This window comes from Apostichopus japonicus, chromosome 23 (genome assembly GCF_037975245.1).
Source record: "Apostichopus japonicus isolate 1M-3 chromosome 23, ASM3797524v1, whole genome shotgun sequence".
Taxonomy (NCBI): Eukaryota; Metazoa; Echinodermata; class Holothuroidea; order Aspidochirotida; family Stichopodidae; genus Apostichopus; species Apostichopus japonicus.
The window spans coordinates 9,256,161-9,275,218 of record NC_092583.1 but is presented as its reverse complement, the minus strand read 5'-3'; the positions used below and the strand labels follow the sequence as shown (position 1 = coordinate 9,275,218).

The 19,058-nt window shown below is 33.9% G+C and overlaps 1 long non-coding RNA gene across 1 annotated transcript; it reads left to right on the top strand.

The window, feature by feature from the left end:
• The first annotated feature begins 6,107 nt into the window (after positions 1-6,107).
• Positions 6,108-11,160, top strand: LOC139964731 (uncharacterized). The gene is made up of 3 exons (XR_011792074.1): positions 6,108-6,224; positions 9,759-9,847; positions 11,132-11,160. It is a non-coding gene; the product is annotated as an uncharacterized lncRNA (long non-coding RNA).
• The last annotated feature ends 7,898 nt before the right edge of the window (positions 11,161-19,058 follow it).

Sequence of the window (19,058 nt, the reverse complement as noted above, 5' to 3'; positions counted from 1 at the left end):
CCAATGTGCTTTTAAAGTAAAATAGTACAAGTCAATATAGTTACAAGTTTTTCTTTTTTAAAGCAAGACTTGTGTTCGATCAATATGGAAAAAAAAAATGACAATGTGTATGTTTCAGGTCCTTTGTTCTTACTATGTGGGCAAAAGTGTAATAAGTTATGAGTTAACGGAAATTAAATAATAAGTTGAGAAACAAATCCCCTTCCTCTCTTTTGTTCGGCAGAGGTTATGAAATCAAGTTTCAATGACACGAAAACTCTTGCTAGTTGTGGTTTAATATAATAATATATCATCATAGTATAACTATAATTAAATTCGCACACTATTGGGTTTCGCATTTTACATCTTAAGCACTGTCCACCCCACCCCCACCCCCACCCTACCCCCACACACACAACAGAAAGCTAGAAAGGCATTGTAATACATAATTCTCGATTGTCTAAATAACAATTAAAAATGGAACGAATACGACGTATTGCTCTAATCAGGGGACGGAAACTTTATATAATGTCACCGCATCTGTCACCTCCCAGAAATAGATTATTCAAAAAGATAATCAATATGCGATTTCAGGGTGATTTAGTTCTTTTAACCGTCCTCTAACTGTTCAATATTTAGTTATCTCACTTATAGCTACTATTTTATATTATGACAAACGTTATTTTTGTGGAATTGATGGTGGCCAGTTCGGTTGGGAGGGGGTGGGGGGCTGCGGGATGGGACATAATTCTTTTTAAAATGCCCTCATGTTCGACACTTATGACCATATTAAACGATAATTGCATTTTCTTCAAAATAATATATAAAACAAGGATATTTTGTTTGTGGGACTATGATATCGAACAATTCAGTGATGCCGTCAGAATTAAATATTTATTTCCAAACAAGATTTTGCTTGTATTCTATCTTACTTCCAGAAGATTGATGATCTGACCTTTTTTTTCCCCCAACAAAATGTGCAACAATGGTGTTACGCACAGTTTAGATAAAATAATTCGTTAGGAAATTGTGAACACCCGCACCCCGCACCCCACACCACACACCCTCACCCCACAAAATTAAACAGTGATCATTACCCTCAATATTGCGGTTAGACCAAATTATATACCTAGTGTATGTAGTTTAAGTATACCTTAGAATGCATCATTCAGCCATTTTACGCCCACATTTTTTTCTGAGGGGCGCCCCCAATTTGTGGATCGGCTTCAAAGAACTGACGGCCACAACCCCTTTTGGATTCATTGCCTTGTAGTAAATGATATATGACAATCTCTGATCACTACAAGAACGAAAGAAATTCTATCACATAGGAATTTTAATCAGGGTGGCACAAGCAGTTACGGATAAAAAAGTATGTCCTAATGGGGTAGAGAGGGGAGGGGGAGGGTAACTACCATTTGTATTCTACAAGGTCTATATATTCTGACAAACTATAATTTCTTACACCGGCGACCGACGGTTTCTTTCCGATTTGGCTAAAATATCCATATATTGCCAAATCAATTAAATTTGTAAATATTTGTGAAAATTTTTCTACGATTAGACCGTGGAGGCATGATACAGATGGGTCGAGGGGCCTCTTTCGTGGATTTGTGGTATTTTTGATTTGTGAATTGAGAAGTGAGGTTTATTTGTGATATTCGTTGGTTTTGGAAACAACTTGATTGATGCCAGGATGAATCGGCATCACAGATTACATTTAAGTTTAATTAAGTCATTCCGAAGGAGTATTTTTTAAGGTTCTTACATTCGATCCAAATAAACAAACACCGGATATATTTGTACCAAATTTGATTGATCTGCTTATCTCATTTAAAGGCAACAAAAGGACAAAAGCGGGGCACTAGTGGAGCAAGCATGGAGCATCCGTGAGCGAATAGGAAGAAAAACTGGCTGTAATGATGATTTGTTAATAATTAAAACGATGGCCAGCAATATATCCGGCAGTTGAGTCTTCACAGATGTTAAACCGCGCGTCATATAATCGAATCAGGCAGATTATATTTACTGCTTTCTGATACCTGCTTCTGTGTAGTCTATTTTAGTGGCACATTTCGCAATTATGGCAATTCGATATTGCTTGTTAACAAATTAGAGCTTTTTTTTGTTGTCCACATCTCGCTTTACGTTCACTTACAACAATATAGTAAACACAAATCCAATTTAAACAAGGTACTTTGTAACTGCCATTAAAATTGGAATGATACAAAGGGTACTGCACAAGATATAATATGAAGAGTTGTTTCAGTGCCTTGGTAATAGTGACCAACTCAAACAACGGCGTCCAATAGAATCTGATCTGCAAAATCAATTAAGGAACTATGTTGAAGTGGCAGGCCCATTCAGCCTCATGCTCCATCATTTGGAAAAAGGGTCTTTGTCCCATGAGCTAATGAAACACATCACCTGTCAATCACTGCGATTGCTTTAAATACGGTTCGAAGGGAGGCCATTATGAAAGAGGTGGGACTAAAGGGATTCATTTCAGTGGCTGCAAAGGTTCCTAGAACTAGGACTGGTCTCTTTAGTGAGTATCTGAGGGACCTATCGAGGGAAAGAACAATGGATGGTACAGCTACAGCGACAGCATCAGGGTGAGGGGGGGGGGGAGTATGCCCCTTAATTTTCTATATATGGGTCTAATTGACGGTTAATTTAATCATAAAGCTGGATCCTTTGAATATGCAAAATGATCGGCAGACAATTTAATTGATCATTTTTTTTTGTAATCGTTTCATATATCCTCTGTCTCTTAGAGATTTGGAGAATACACCAAAGCTGTATATGATAAACTACTCGAAATGAAAACGTTAACCGCACAGCGTTAGGCTCACGTAACCGCATATATTCTGTGGCTTTTATAACAGTCCTACTGACCCACCCCATCTGGTAGGTATAGCGTTCGTATACAGCAGTTGCTATATCATCGTGGTGACGAATTATGTTTGTACACGTGGGTATGCAAAAGAAATGTGATCCTTGCGGGTAGGAATTGGTTACGTTGGGAAAAACTATATGGTTACTATATGTGTACTACTATTGCGCAACCCAACCACTTGCAATGTTGGGAGCTAACTCAAGTCAACTGAAGTCTACTGGAGAAATAAATACATGGGTGGCAGGGGGGGGGGGGCGAGTACCAAATTTGTAGAGTAAATATTTTATTCAACCCCACCTTCACACCAACCATCCCCCTTATTCTGTGAAGGCTTCAACATTATTTTTAAGAAAGTGGCAAACTAGTGAAATAGTAGTTTTAAAACCAGTTGAACGCTAAACAGGGCCAAAGAATAATAAATCACGACCAGCTCCTTCCAGGGCACCGAGAGCCAGGTTGGGGCCTGGGGATAACTGCTATATGTCACGACGCCTCATTTTTAATTAATTTTCTCAAGTATAGTATGAAAATCAGAATACATTATTTCCTATTCCCATACTAATCTGGTCCTCCAAACCGATCATGAAGCGCCTAGACCCCTTCCAGTCCAGCCTGGCTACTTCAAACTCAGACAATGGTTTTGGTTTACAATCAGGTTCTGATTGTACATTTTAAGAGGCAAACATGATCAATATGTGCTCAATCCATGAACAAAATTATGTTCAACACACGCCCAATGCGTACATGATCAACACATGCTCCATAATATGATTAAGCTAAAAAGGTTGAATGGGTCGAGGTCATGAAATGATAAAGCCTACGTATGGTTTAGTTGCATCACACAAAGCTGTTTTTATAATAAAGAAAAACCTTAATATATTAGGATATAATAGAATGGATTACTACATCAATTCTGAAACACAGTCGCATGCTTCCTGCAGTTCTTACGTACTATAAACCAACCAAAATGTCGTCAAAAAGATAAAGTGAAAAAAAGGTAAAGACATTCCATCAAATGTTATGCCAGCACTGCATGCTGTATTTGCTCAACGAGATCTCAAGAAGGAAAAGAATAACGGTTAATTTTGTATGTAGTAGACCCGTATATAGTCATTCATTTCCTGAAATCTGAATACGGTTCAAATAAAGCAAAATATTATATATTAAGATATATTTGGAAATATATAATTTTAATAAAATACAAAACAACACACAAAAGTTTATGCCAGCTCTGACCTATCATATCAAGTATATCTTCAAGAAGGAAGACAAGTCTTAGCTAGGTTAATATTTGTGTGTTAGCAATATACCAGCTAAAGTAATATAATATTACATGAAAAAGGGATATTTGATCAGAGCTTCAATACGTTAACTTTGGTTAAGTGAATGATAGTGTAAAGTTAAAAGATTCTTAATAGAAATAGGCGGTGACTATCATAAGTAACATATGTCAAAACTGCATTTTGATTTATACCCAAGCTCTATCTATCTATCTATCTATCTATCTATCTATCTATCTATCTATCTATCTATCTATCTATCTATCTATCTATCTATCTATCTATCTATCTATCTATCTATCTATCTATCTATCTATCTATCTATCTATCTATCTATCTATCTATCTATCTATCTATCTATCTATCTATCTATCTATCTATCTATCTATCTATCTATCTATCTATCTATCTATCTATCTATCTATCTATCTATCTATCTATCTATCTATCTATCTATCTATCTATCTATCTATCTATCTATCTATCTATCTATCTATCTATCTATCTATCTATCTATCTATCTATCTATCTATCTATCTATCTATCTATCTATCTATCTATCTATCTATCTATCTATCTATCTATCTATCTATCTATCTATCTATCTATCTATCTATCTATCTATCTATCTATCTATCTATCTATCTATCTATCTATCTATCTATCTATCTATCTATCTATCTATCTATCTATCTATCTATCTATCTATCTATCTATCTATCTATCTATCTATCTATCTATCTATCTATCTATCTATCTATCTATCTATCTATCTATCTATCTATCTATCTATCTATCTATCTATCTATCTATCTATCTATCTATCTATCTATCTATCTATCTATCTATCTATCTATCTATCTATCTATCTATCTATCTATCTATCTATCTATCTATCTATCTATCTATCTATCTATCTATCTATCTATCTATCTATCTATCTATCTATCTATCTATCTATCTATCTATCTATCTATCTATCTATCTATCTATCTATCTATCTATCTATCTATCTATCTATCTATCTATCTATCTATCTATCTATCTATCTATCTATCTATCTATCTATCTATCTATCTATCTATCTATCTATCTATCTATCTATCTATCTATCTATCTATCTATCTATCTATCTATCTATCTATCTATCTATCTATCTATCTATCTATCTATCTATCTATCTATCTATCTATCTATCTATCTATCTATCTATCTATCTATCTATCTATCTATCTATCTATCTATCTATCTATCTATCTATCTATCTATCTATCTATCTATCTATCTATCTATCTATCTATCTATCTATCTATCTATCTATCTATCTATCTATCTATCTATCTATCTATCTATCTATCTATCTATCTATCTATCTATCTATCTATCTATCTATCTATCTATCTATCTATCTATCTATCTATCTATCTATCTATCTATCTATCTATCTATCTATCTATCTATCTATCTATCTATCTATCTATCTATCTATCTATCTTTATCTATATAAAGGTAAGACTTACAGTAGTGGCAGGAACTGATTGGGATTGATGAATTTAGTCCATTTGTTAGATTAGAATAATCATTGACAACTGATATTTTAACTTTGATTTTCCCCTAATATTCATGGTCTTTCATGATACATACACAAATAGAGAGACGTTTACATACATATTTGACCCTCATGATAAGTACACATCGTGTTATCGCGGTATGTCATGTGATCTCACCCACTACTGCACCCTAACCTACCAAGTTTGACAGACACTTTGTATATTTATTCCAAATATTTTTTTTAAATTTTTGTTATGGTAACGGAAAAACAAATATTGTTTCATTTCCAAATCATATTTTCATAATCGTATGATTAGGCTATTTGCCAATCTAATTTGACGTTCTTACTTTGCTTTGCTGACGACACAGGTTATAAATAGATTTGGTAATAGTAGATATATATTAAAGAACAAGCATACGTTACAGAACTTACAAAACCTTACTGCGTAATACTCTTGGAATTAAGCAAATTGTGACTTTCCTTCACCTAGAAATTACAGCTCCTTATATTTGAGGTAAGTTTTAAAAATTTAAATAAAGATTAAATAAAATTAGCAACAAAATGTGATTATTAAATAGTTTGAGGAGTTGATAAATCAATATTTTCATTCCATATAGTAAGTAGGAACAGGGGAAATGATCCTGCATAAATTGTAAGAATTGAACTTGAATTTCAAGAAGCAAATAGGCAGTATAACAAAACACACAAATTATTCACTTCTTAATCGATATAAACATTTTTGATGGCAATATTACGACTCACTTTTTTATATCAACTAGAAACGTTTGCCTTTATGTACTTGTTAAATATCCCTTTTATAATATCAAAGTACCAGTAATATTAAATCACTGTAAAAACGACACTATTTTCGTAAGCATTACTGTTCTGAGTAAATAACACAGACGAAAAGCACTTCTTCTGTATTGTCTTTTATGATTATAAATTTAACTGACATTTCAGATCGAAGAGATGGCTTTAACATGACATTGTAAGATTCTCGCTGAATTGGCATATATAGTTTTTATAATTAAACTTCCAAATACTCACAGTACAAACATCAACAAAAGAATAATATGACTTGGACATTTTGAGTTGAAACTTGAAACACGCTATTTTTCAATAATACGAACATATTTCCAATCGTCTAGTAGACTAGTAATATGAATGATGCATTAAACCGACATATTAACAATCATCAAAGTTATAATTATTCAATCTTATGAATTATAAATAGTAGGCTATAGTAATAATAATGATGGATGAAACCGACATATTAACAATCATCAAAGTTATAATTATTCAATCTTATGAATTTTAAATAGTAGGCTATAGTAATAATAATGATGGATGAAACCGACATATTAAAAATCATCAAAGTTATAATGAGTGAATCTTATGAATTTTAGATAGTAGGCTTTAGTAATAGGAATGATGCATGAAACCGACATATTAAAAATCATCAAAATTATAATTAGTGAATCTTATGAATTTTAGATAGTAGGCTTTAGTAATAGGAATGATGCATTAAACCGACATATTACAAATCTTAATAGTTATAATTATTGAATCCTATGAATTATAAATAGTAGGCCATAGTAATAAGAATGATGCATTAAACAGAAATATTAACAATCATCAAAGTTATAATAAGTGAATCTTATGAATTATAAATAGTCGGCCATAGTAATAATAATGATGCATGAAACCGACATATAAACAATCATCAAAGTTATAATTACTGAATCCTTTGAATTCTAAATAGTGGCTATAGTAATAAGAATTATGCATTAAACCGACAAATTAAAAATCATCAAAGTTATAATTATTGAATCCTTTGAATTCTAAATAGTAGGCTATAGTAATAAGAATAATGCATTAACCGACATATTAAAAATCATCAAAATTATAATTAGTGAATCTTTTGAATTTTAGATAGTAGGCTTTAGTAATAGGAATGATGCATTAAACCGACATATTACAAATCTTAATAGTTATAATTATTGAATCCTATGAATTATAAATAGTAGGCCATAGTAATAAGAATGATGCATTAAACAGAAATATTAACAATCAACAAAGTTATAATAAGTGAATCTTATGAATTATAAATAGTCGGCCATAGTAATAAGAATGATGCATTAAACCGACATATAAACAATCATCAAAGTTATAATTAGTGAATCCCATGAATTCTAAATAGTAGACTATAGTAATAATAATGATGCATGATATATTAACAATCATCAAAGTTATAGTTAGTGAATATTATGAATTATAAATAGTAGGCAATAGTAATAGGAATGATGTATTAAATAATTATTAAATTAAATTTTTAATCAGAGAGAAGGGAGAGGGGGGGGGGGGTTAAATGAGAGGTGATGAGAGAAACATTGCATTCCACTATAGAGACAGTTTACAACTATCCATGGAAACGATTACTAATTAAACCTAAATTTGTGTAGTATTCGTTAGGCAAACAGGTTGTAGGCTATAATATAGTGTAAAAAGTGTATTAATAATTCTTAAAATCATCTAATTTTTAATCAGAGAGAGTGAAGAGGGGGTTGGGGGTTAAAGGAGAGGTGATGAGAGAAACATCGCATTCCACTAGTTTACAGCTATCCATGGTAACGATCACTTATTAAACCTATATTTGTGTAGTATTTGTTAGGCAAACAGGTTGTATAATATAGTCTTCACCAATAAGGTAAATTGAAATGTGTAATAAACTACAAATGATTGTAAATGAAGAAAAACAACAAAACATTTTAACATTCAATTCTTGAGACAAGACTGTTTGAAGTAAGTACTAAAGGCTTACTGACATAAGCGAAATCGGTATACAGCTGCATCCATCTGTTCCGTCAGATACATTTATGTGAATACTACACGGGTTGATTGAAGTTACACCAGGTGTTTTCAAGTTTGTAAATAAATCATCTGTATTGTTCCATAATATCAGAATCCATTTAACTTAAGGACGGTCTCCAATAGTTTAGTATGTTTACTGTTGGCAACATCGTATTAGGTGATACTTATTGCGCAAACATACACCACCAACACAGTAGATATTTAGATAGGACAGCAGCTATATAGATCTTTCGATCAGTGAATTCAAACATTCACTGATCAGTGATTAACAATTTACACGAGGTTCTCAAATGCAGTGTGGTTTTATATTTGCACATTTCCCATCACATATACTACAAACAATTCAACATATATTGCCAAACGTCATTTTTATTATTATTTATTAATATTTCGAGTGAATTCAATGAATTGGCACCCGAATATATCTTCTCCCTACTTTTTGAGAAATCCTTTACTTGGTGGATTACAATCGTCGTAGTATAGGCTAAAATTAATACACTGAGCCATGTGGGCTTTCCTGTCGATGTTTTGCCCATGAAAGATCATAATCTAAGTCCTCATTAAATTTGAATGATGTGACCAGTTCAACCTGCCACCACCACCAGCTTCCATCCTCTCCACACACATACAAACGAACCCCCCCCCCCCCACCTCTCCATACACATTCAAACCAAAACATGTTTTGTATTGAATTAGCTATACAAGCAATGCCATTTACTTTCTTATACAACTCTTTAAATATACAACCCCATGACTATTGTTCGCTATTGTTTGGTGACAAGAATTTCCCATATCGCCACTTGTCAGGCTTAGACATGGACACACGCAGATACCCCCCCCCCCCCCCCCAGCACACACACACACACACACTCAAATACAGATTCACTTTTCCTTATATGTCTTTCAAAACACTTGTTACATACTAGTAATACCTTCTTTGCTTTTATGTAAAATTTTGTGGTTTTCTACTTGACAAATTAATATGCCTGATGTATGTTTGTTTCAATATGACGTGGATAATATTTTTCATATTAATTGCTTGATCTGCATTGATTAATCAGTAGACTAAGTTATTAATTATCATTATTTGTAGACATTCTCCTTTCAAATTTCTTGGTACCGACTCTTTATCTCTCATTCGGATTCCACTTTTGATTTATTTTTTGATTTATTACAGGTCGACGTACTATTCGACAAAACCAATCATGAAACTGTACGCGTTCTTATGGATCACACTGACTGGCTGCTATGCGAGTGATTGCATAAGTACGTATTCACTTAATTCTCTATATTATTCTCATACTAATGATAATAATCAGCAGTTATGTTTTACGACGCTTAAGCGACCACAACTGTGGGAGACACCCGCAAGGGTTTATGGATTACAACTTACACATCGTATGTATGCAATGTATGTAATGGTTACATAAAAACCGTTTTTGCTCACGTATGCTCGTTTGGTTTGATTATTTTCGTTGCCAAGTTGACAAGTCAGTGAAACGTCAATATTTAAAAGTTAAAAATGTAAACGCTCCTTTGATATAACAGTATATGGTGATCTTCCACTATATACTATACACACAAGTTTGTCCAAGTCAGGATACGAAGTCATATGTTAAAATATTGTGAAAAAGGAAGCGTGCTAGGACATAAACAAGGTGGAGAGAGAGAGAGGGGTGGTGCGAGAGGTGGAGAGGTGGAGAGAGGTGGAGACAGGCGGAACATGGAGGGACGAAAGTGAAAAGGGAGGTGTGGGGTGTGGTTGGGAATGGTGGATGATGTTGTTCACTTTCACTAGGGTATGCCTTGCTAACATTCTCATCATTTTAAAAGGTTGTAAGAAATAGGTAATCCATGGAGTTGCAGGCCACAGTTGGGTATGTGACCACTTCCATCTGGGGACACATCGATTGTCATACACTCAACAATCAAGGTTGAGGTTTAGAAATGAGGAGTAGTTCGCCACATTCTTTCTTGCATGAATCTAACCTACCTTGATCTTTGATCACTCCATTGATCATGTGGCTTTCGACGTGTTATTGTTATGTAAACGTTTATACTCCAATATCGTAGATGGGTTTGAGGATTTCGGTCATTTTGGTGTACGTGTCATGACCAAATAGATGTTTTTTTTTATTAACGTTTCACGTCTAACCAATGATTTTGTACCTATACTGTCATAACAACGTATGGCCTACATTAGGGAGAAGTGTCGTTTCGCGAACTACTCCTTCACCATCGGTTAACTTCAAACACTTAGTATGTACCCGGTCATTGGATCTAGTGCCTACATAGGTTCAAAGGTCAGGGGTCATTTTGATCATTACGAGCATACCAACGTGGGAAAATGGCTTCTATAGAAACCCATTGATAGCCGATCATGCAGTTGTTTTAAGTTGATATTAAAACTTTGGAAAACTTAATATAAATTTTGGTATTTAGAATATTCAAAATAATAACATACATGATAGCATGAAAGTGGAGAATGAAATATTTTAAATGTGAACTGTTACAATTATTCTGTATCACTCTTTGTCTTGATCCTAACAGAGTTCCCATTAAGCTGCCTAAAAAGTGCGTATATTATCTGCGTATATGTTTTCATTCATGACATGAGTTTGGTAATTCACATCACCCCACCCAAAGCCTTCTTAACAAAGAGAAGGAAAAGAGCCTCCTGCAAATAAATGAGAAGTGCTGTTCTTGTCAATAAATGGTCCACTCTTTCATTTTCTTTCCTTGCTAAATGCGTTTGTTGAGAAATAAATCATGACAGTTAAAAGTATACCATTTTCTTGAACAGTAGAAAAAATGTATTGATAAAGTGCTGCTTTGGCGGTTTTTATGAAAAATATTCAAAAGTAGAAAAGTAGAGATGCTTGAAAAATGTGCAATCATATTACACAGCGTACATGTAGATACCCACTTTAATTGTTAATTGTGTCCGCCGTATACTAGTATAGTAATAACCTCGGTAACCGTTATATTCGTTACATATCATCTAAATCTACCCCCACCACAGCTATTTTTCCTCATTTGTATTCTTCACCCTGAATAGTATGAATTCACAATAATAAGCTTATCATTTCTTTACTTCAATTTAATTCCACAAGTATTTTTTGCATTGTGTGTAAATTAATGTCGTATAATTTATAATGAACAGTAGGTTTTGTTGAATTGTATTAGCAATGTGATTGCATAGTTGTATAGCGATGACTTCAAAACATTCCCTTTTCCATGTTTTTTTTTCCAACTGTCTACAGGTCCGCAGGAGGAATGCGGTATGTTAATATCAATTGATGGTATTTGTAGTCGCTTTCTTTGTTTGAAAAATGACTTTAGGCAGATATTTCATGTTGATAGGTTACAGTTCGTTAAAAAGCTCCATTGTCACTCCATGTTGTATTTCTGTGCACTGTTTAATTAAAAATATGCCTCTAAAAATCACGAGGATCATCGATTAAAGTAACTGGTATATTTAGTCTAACAGATCATCAGGTCAGTTTCTCAGATGCAACACAAAGCTCAAAAGGAAAACATAAGGCTTTCATCAACTCAAATAACATTCCACAATGCACTCAAGAACTATTATGTTGGATATCACTAGAGGGTGTTCTATGTATAATGTCAAAAGAACATATTTTCGTTAGGCTATTAGAATTTGTAAAACAATGGCTTCACTATCAAATTTCAGACATGCTCTTCCCGACGTCATTATCAATCTAGCCTTAAGGGACCACCAGAGAATTAGAATTTATTAAACTAAATATTGTGAAATATGCAACAGCTTGCGCCAAAAAATATTATCTCTTAACTTTTTCTTTTCTTTTCTATAACGTATGAAGATTTAAATTTTGCCTAAAGTAATCATACGTTAAGTGTGACTCAACCTATATGACATTGTCGTGTTGGAAAATGTCGTGCCTTTAAGCATACTGTATTCTACTACACTAGTAAACGAAATACCCAACGGTTCATTAAATATGAATTTAAAAGGTTGCGAACCAATCAGAAGCTCTGCAGTAAATTTTAAACACAAGGACGCTATTATTAGAAGTAGCCAAAGAGTAAAAACCAAATCGATTAATTTAGTCAGTCTGCTATTGGGAAATTCTGCAGAATGGAGTCGGGGTTGATGTGCAGTTCACATTTTTTTATTATGTAAATTTACTAAATAATACCTTGTGCTCCATGTGTGTGGCTGGGCGTAGTGCAGGAGAAGCAATGGATATCGAATTCGAATGTTGCCTTTCATATAAATCTCGCAAACTTAAACGTTGGAGGCTTCAATCAAATGGTTTATTTCCTTACCCCACCCTCTCCCGATCCACCCCACCCTCCAATATATAATCTAATATAATTTTGAAATGTTTCAAAAGAATACTATTTGTTATGGTTTAATTGTTAATTTGTTTTCCTCTTGATTCTGACAGACATATACAAACTCTGTGACTTAAGTACGTTAAGTCTTTTTAATAATGTTATTATTAGTATAGATATTTAAATTTATCATTTGAAAGTAGACGGTTTGATGATTCGAAAACAAAAGATATATATATATATATATAACATTGCTAAATATGTTATTAAATTTCAAGTCTTGCATATATATATTATCTTTTTCAATATTATATTGTGAATTTCCTTCCTGGATAGAATGTTAACACATCTTCTAAGGTGGTGTAAAATAATGATATTGAATTCATGACAAAGGTAATACTTGTATACATAGTCTGTACGAGCGATAAACCAAATATTGATACGTATTTAAATTAATGTCCATAAAAGAAGTGTCTGGTAGCCCTTAGAAGTAACCTTGAAAACGATAAATAATAGTTCAAACATGTTTTCAAAATATGAGAACGCTTATGTTGCGTTTGACAGAGAATTTTTTCGTGTAGGATGGATATGTCAAGTATACTTTCAACAGTACAGAACGTGCCGTCATTTTCGCAAATGCAGATTGCGACATAACCCACGCTCCATGGAGTTCCTACAGTGATCACAATATAAACCGCGTTTGAATACAGATTAATTTCTTCCCTAATTTTCGGTTAAATTTCTTATAAATTATATACGTTTTAAAAAATCGTTAAGCCGTCATATATGTAGTGCATCTGGGATTTCGTGATTTTTGTGTAACACAGGATAAGTTTGAACAGCAGACTCTTTGTTGTTTATACATCGCGCTGTCCAGCTCCAACGCAAAGATTGTTCGAAAGGTGGCTACTCTAACGTTTACAATCTGACAGTTCTGCGAAGCCTAAGCTTCTCGATACTACATTCTGCTCTGCTATCGATTCCGCAAAGTTTCATTTGTCGGTGACTTAAATACTTTTCAAGTTTCTTTTTACTGTAAAGTTGATCCATGAATTTTATTTCAGTGATTTCGAAGAACAGTTAATAAACTGTGGTTTGAGTGTGAGAGTGTATTATGTGCAACGCTATGTACGTATACCAAATGGGCATGGTAGGTTGTATACGTTCGCGATGTGTACGTAATATATAATAGGCAAACACCTGTGCGTTAACACGCGAGAGTTTATTTGCTGAGGAAATGGGAGGGCTAACTTCAAGTCGCTCGTTTTGCCTATTTTTGCCTACACTACGTCAATAACCAAATTGATGCGTTCGAACAAACGGCGCTTTTGGTGAGAAGCTGGTGAATTTGAAAAAACAGATGTCTACAAGAAGAGAACGTCTAATGGGGACAATTTTCACAAGGTTAGAAAATGAAAAATAGGAACTATGAGGACAATGTATCAGAATCTTACAGAAGACAATTCCTTTAAGTTAAATTGGTACATCGTAATATTGCGTTCTTTCTATCTCTTTCGGTGATTCTCGCAGATCCCCGTTGGTGTAAAGGTAAATGATGAAGAATATGACGACGAAGATGATGATGATGATGATGATGATGATGATGATGATGATGATGATGATGATGATGATGATGATGATGATGATGATGATGATGATGATGATGACGATGACGATGACGATGACGATGACGATGACGATGACGATGACGATGACGATGACGATGACGATGACGATGACGATGACGATGACGATGACGATGACGATGACGATGACGATGACGATGACGATGACGATGACGATGACGATGACGATGACGACGATGACGATGACGACGACGACGATGATGACGATGACGATGACGATGATGATGGTGACACCTGTTTAATTTGGTCCTTACAGAGTTGTATGAAAGTTGCGGACCATGCTCAGGTAATCAGATTTTTCATTAAATTGAATATTTAAGACGGCATCACACGAATTGAGTCGCAAATACTATTCTTGAACAGTTGTAATATTCACGTACACCCTTCATTCATTACCCCGCATTGAACGAAACAATATTTGTCATTGTAACCCTTGAACTTAACGTTGCAGTCATTGCTCATGTTTTTTTTTATACTTAAGTTGTGAAGTCCCTACCACGGGGCACCCTTTTACTCTGGTACCACGTTTACCACATATTTTTCTTAATGTGTGAAGTCAATTAAATGTTTCCACTTAAAAGTTTAGCGTAATATTACTTACGGTAGCTCTAACAATAACGATAAAACTATAACGTTTGTGTTCTTTTTCATTGCGGCCTTCGTTACAGGTGCAGGTTGTGGTATGTTACTCATGATTATGTCTTTTATTTTTTCTATCCAATGGTGCTTTCATCCATTCCTACGATAGTACGACGACACTACAGCTACAAGTTCACTAAAAAAGTTACATCGATTGTAATGGAAATTGTCTTTGTGACAATACCAAACTACACTTTATATTAAATCAAAAACCTTACCACCTCCTACTCATAACAAAGAATGAATTCAGAAATATCAATGTATTTTTTTTTCATTTCCTCATGAAGTTAGTATTTATTGTCGCTTTCAGGAATTCCAAATAATAAGAAACGAGAGGGCAATCGATGGAGTTGCAGATCTCACCCTTCAATGACGGTTGTGATTGTTGGGTTTCTTCTGAATGCATCTGGTTGCTATTATTAGGCCAAATTGACCTTTCACCTCAACTGACCTTTGTTATCGAACCTAAACACTTAAATCTGTTATATTATAATATTCGTTTCATCATTCTCTACATTTCGTGTGGTTTGCTGCATTTTACATATATGTTGACAAGCAGGAAATGGCTAAAAACCAATTTTTATGTGTCTTCATCTTTGACCTCTGGGCGTGTGACCTATGACGTCATCAATCACAAAAGCACGATTTTACATGGTCAAGTAGCTACCCACCGAGATTGTACATGATTTGACTTACGGTCTAGGCGGAGTTGACAACACAGGTTTACTCACTCACAGATACGCGCGCACCAACCCACCCACTCACACTTCCACACATTAGTGTTGTGGGGTGAAGTACAATATCTTTTCTCCCTATACATTAAAGTAGGGAGATGAAATAATAAGCAAATATTTTATTGCAGCATTTCTTATTCATACCACATTCCATATAATTTAATATTTTGACAATGTCACTGTTAAGATTCCAAGCAATGATGCTAATAATGTCGATAGGAAAAAACAGCGTTTCGAACTTTTAATTCAAAGGACCCATTATGTTGAAGAATTCCTGGATCTATCACACGACTTAATGGTATTTCAGTTTGCTGGCTCTGTTTGTGATGTCACGTCTCAGCTGCGCAAAACCCTGAAATACAGTTCTACGATCCTATTTATTTTCAAAAGTTCATTATGTTGAGCAAAAAACAGAAAATGGTCTACACGGCGTAATAACTATATGGAATATTTGGAAAGTAAATTGGAATGATTATTTTGCCATTCTTATATTTTCTTTGCTCCAATTAGATTTCCGTCAACTCTGCGAAATATGTGCGTATTTTTAGTTAATAAAACAAGATCATATTAAATTGTGTGAGAATTCGATTATTGAATGTTGGATACTTAATGATATAATGCATTGAACTATGTTTGGAAAGTTTAAATAATGCTTTAAGGCGCCCCGAAATGTCTTTTATATTTGTATTGAATACGTTTCATATTAATTGTTTTAAATTATATTTCCGTCGTTGGTCTTGTAACAATGCACTGTGACCTCATAATGAAAATATAACGATGTAACTCTTTTCGGATTATCTACAGCTCCGGAATCTTGCAGTAAGTTAACAAAGGTCATATGCTGGCTTTTATTTGACGTCATTTTGAAGCATTGTGTTCATGGCTTTGTAAAGGATTGTGTTAATGGCATTGTGCAGGATTATTTTCATAGCATTGCACAGGATTGCGCATGATGGTGAAGCACTGTTCTCAGGGCATTGTCCAGGATTGTGTTTATGACATCGTGCAGGGATGTGCAGGCTTGTGCAGGCTTGTGCAGGCTTGTGAATAATTTGTGTTAATGGTAATGAAAATACCTTAAAACATGGACAAAGCAAAGTTATTGTAGATTTTCTCACCATATATTCAAACACCAAGTATGTATAAACCTCAGCTTTAAGGTACTGTTGTCAATGCTTTGTTATGACGGAATGGCTAATTGTGTTAGCTGTTGTTATAACGGTATCTGTTTGATATCAAATGTTGACCACTTGAACAAGAAAATTGTTATAAAACTAAATATAGTCTTAACCAACTTTCAAAATAGTGAACAAAAGGTATATACTACAGTTCAGCGAATGTAATAATCTGCTGAAACATTGCACAAGGTTTTAAAATGAATCACGCACACGAAGCTAGCGGCAGTCGCATAGAACCTCGACTTATTCACTTATTCAGACCTAGAAAGGTTCCTCTCATCGTATATGACACTAAAGGTTTATAGTAATACAAAGATGTCAGCTTAAAGTCAGAGTAGGAAGAATGTAGATAACTTCAGTTGTCTCTGATGTAAGATACAGGCGATAAATAGGAAAGGAAAAGTGCACCTACTCGGTAATGTTCTAACGTATCGTAATGTTTTTTTCCGCTAAATAAATAGCCTCTTGTTTCTGCTTGTATTTATAAAAGTATCCTCTTCTATCACATGTTGTGTAGTTTAAAAGAGAGAATTATTGTAACATAAGGAAATAAACACTTCAATAACTTTAATTTACGGAAACATTTCTCTATAGGAATGACCGGTAAGACATCTAATTTGACGACTTATTGCAATATGATTAATTATTAAGAAGTGAATACGTTTATAGACATTCACATGAAGTGGCGATCCCGTCGATATGTGAAACGATATGTGAGAGTAGACCGTAAATCAGGTTCCAAACGATAATGAATACACCTGTGATTAAGGTTATCACCTATCTGTTTGATTCACTACGACGGGGGTAATGAACCAACGTCATTTAATGCCTTGTATTTAATGAACAGTCGATTATTGTGGATGTATTCATTACATTACCTTGCTCTTGGACGTTGAGTACGTAAACAAGAAAACTGCTGTAACCTATGGAAATATACTCTTCAGTAACCTTTAATTCACCGTTATATTTTCTTCTGTTGTTTTCTCTATGGAAGACGATGGTAAGATATCTTAATTTGACGACTTATAGTAAAATGATCAAAATAATTAGAAGTGAATACGTTTATAGACATTCACATGAAATGAAGAACCATTCGATTAAGTAAATGCTGCCAAAATGATTTTTTTTACTAAGTCAATATACAGACAAACAGTGCATGGAAAGGTTTTTATGTTTTGGAAAAATGTATAAAATGTGAACTTGTTTTCAAAATTTTAACAAAGCTTGTTAGCCAATTGCAAAATAGTGAGAAAAGGGTATACTACAGTTCAGTGAATTAGCACACTTAATATTCTGATAAAATAAGGCTCAAGTTTTTAGGATAGTAGTACCATAAATTGCTGGGAAAGGAATTGTGTAAATAAAACGTTAATAGTGTTACGTTGTATACTCATGATCTAGAGTTACAACTGGACTCTAGTGTGAACCAGAGAAAATTAATTTCACTTCAAAGTTATATAACTGAATAAGAAAGTTCGAAAGTGGTTAAGTTACGTTCGGAATATACGGGCGAAATTCCCATTCCACTCCTTAATTTTTGGATATTGGATTGGATTTTACACCTTCCGGTTATCAAATTCAACTATTACCATACATAAAAAATGGTAAATGACTGCGAAATAGATCTTCGGAAATGGCACGTTATACCTAATTATATATTAGTTAGGTGTGAGGTCATGAAAAGTCGTGCATATTCTGTAAGAAAAGAAAGCACTTTTCACATCGCTGGGGACTGACTGTTAAGGTCTCCTATCTGTGAGGATTCACGACGACGGGTTAATATATCAATGCCACTTACTGCTTTTCACTAAATGAACAGTCAATTGTTCTGGCTGTAATCATAACATTATACTCTGCTCTTGCATGTTGAGTCCTTTAACTATAGACGTGCACCATTAAGAAATATATACCTCAGTATCGTTAATAAATTATAATATCTTGGCTTTAATTGTTCTCTCTA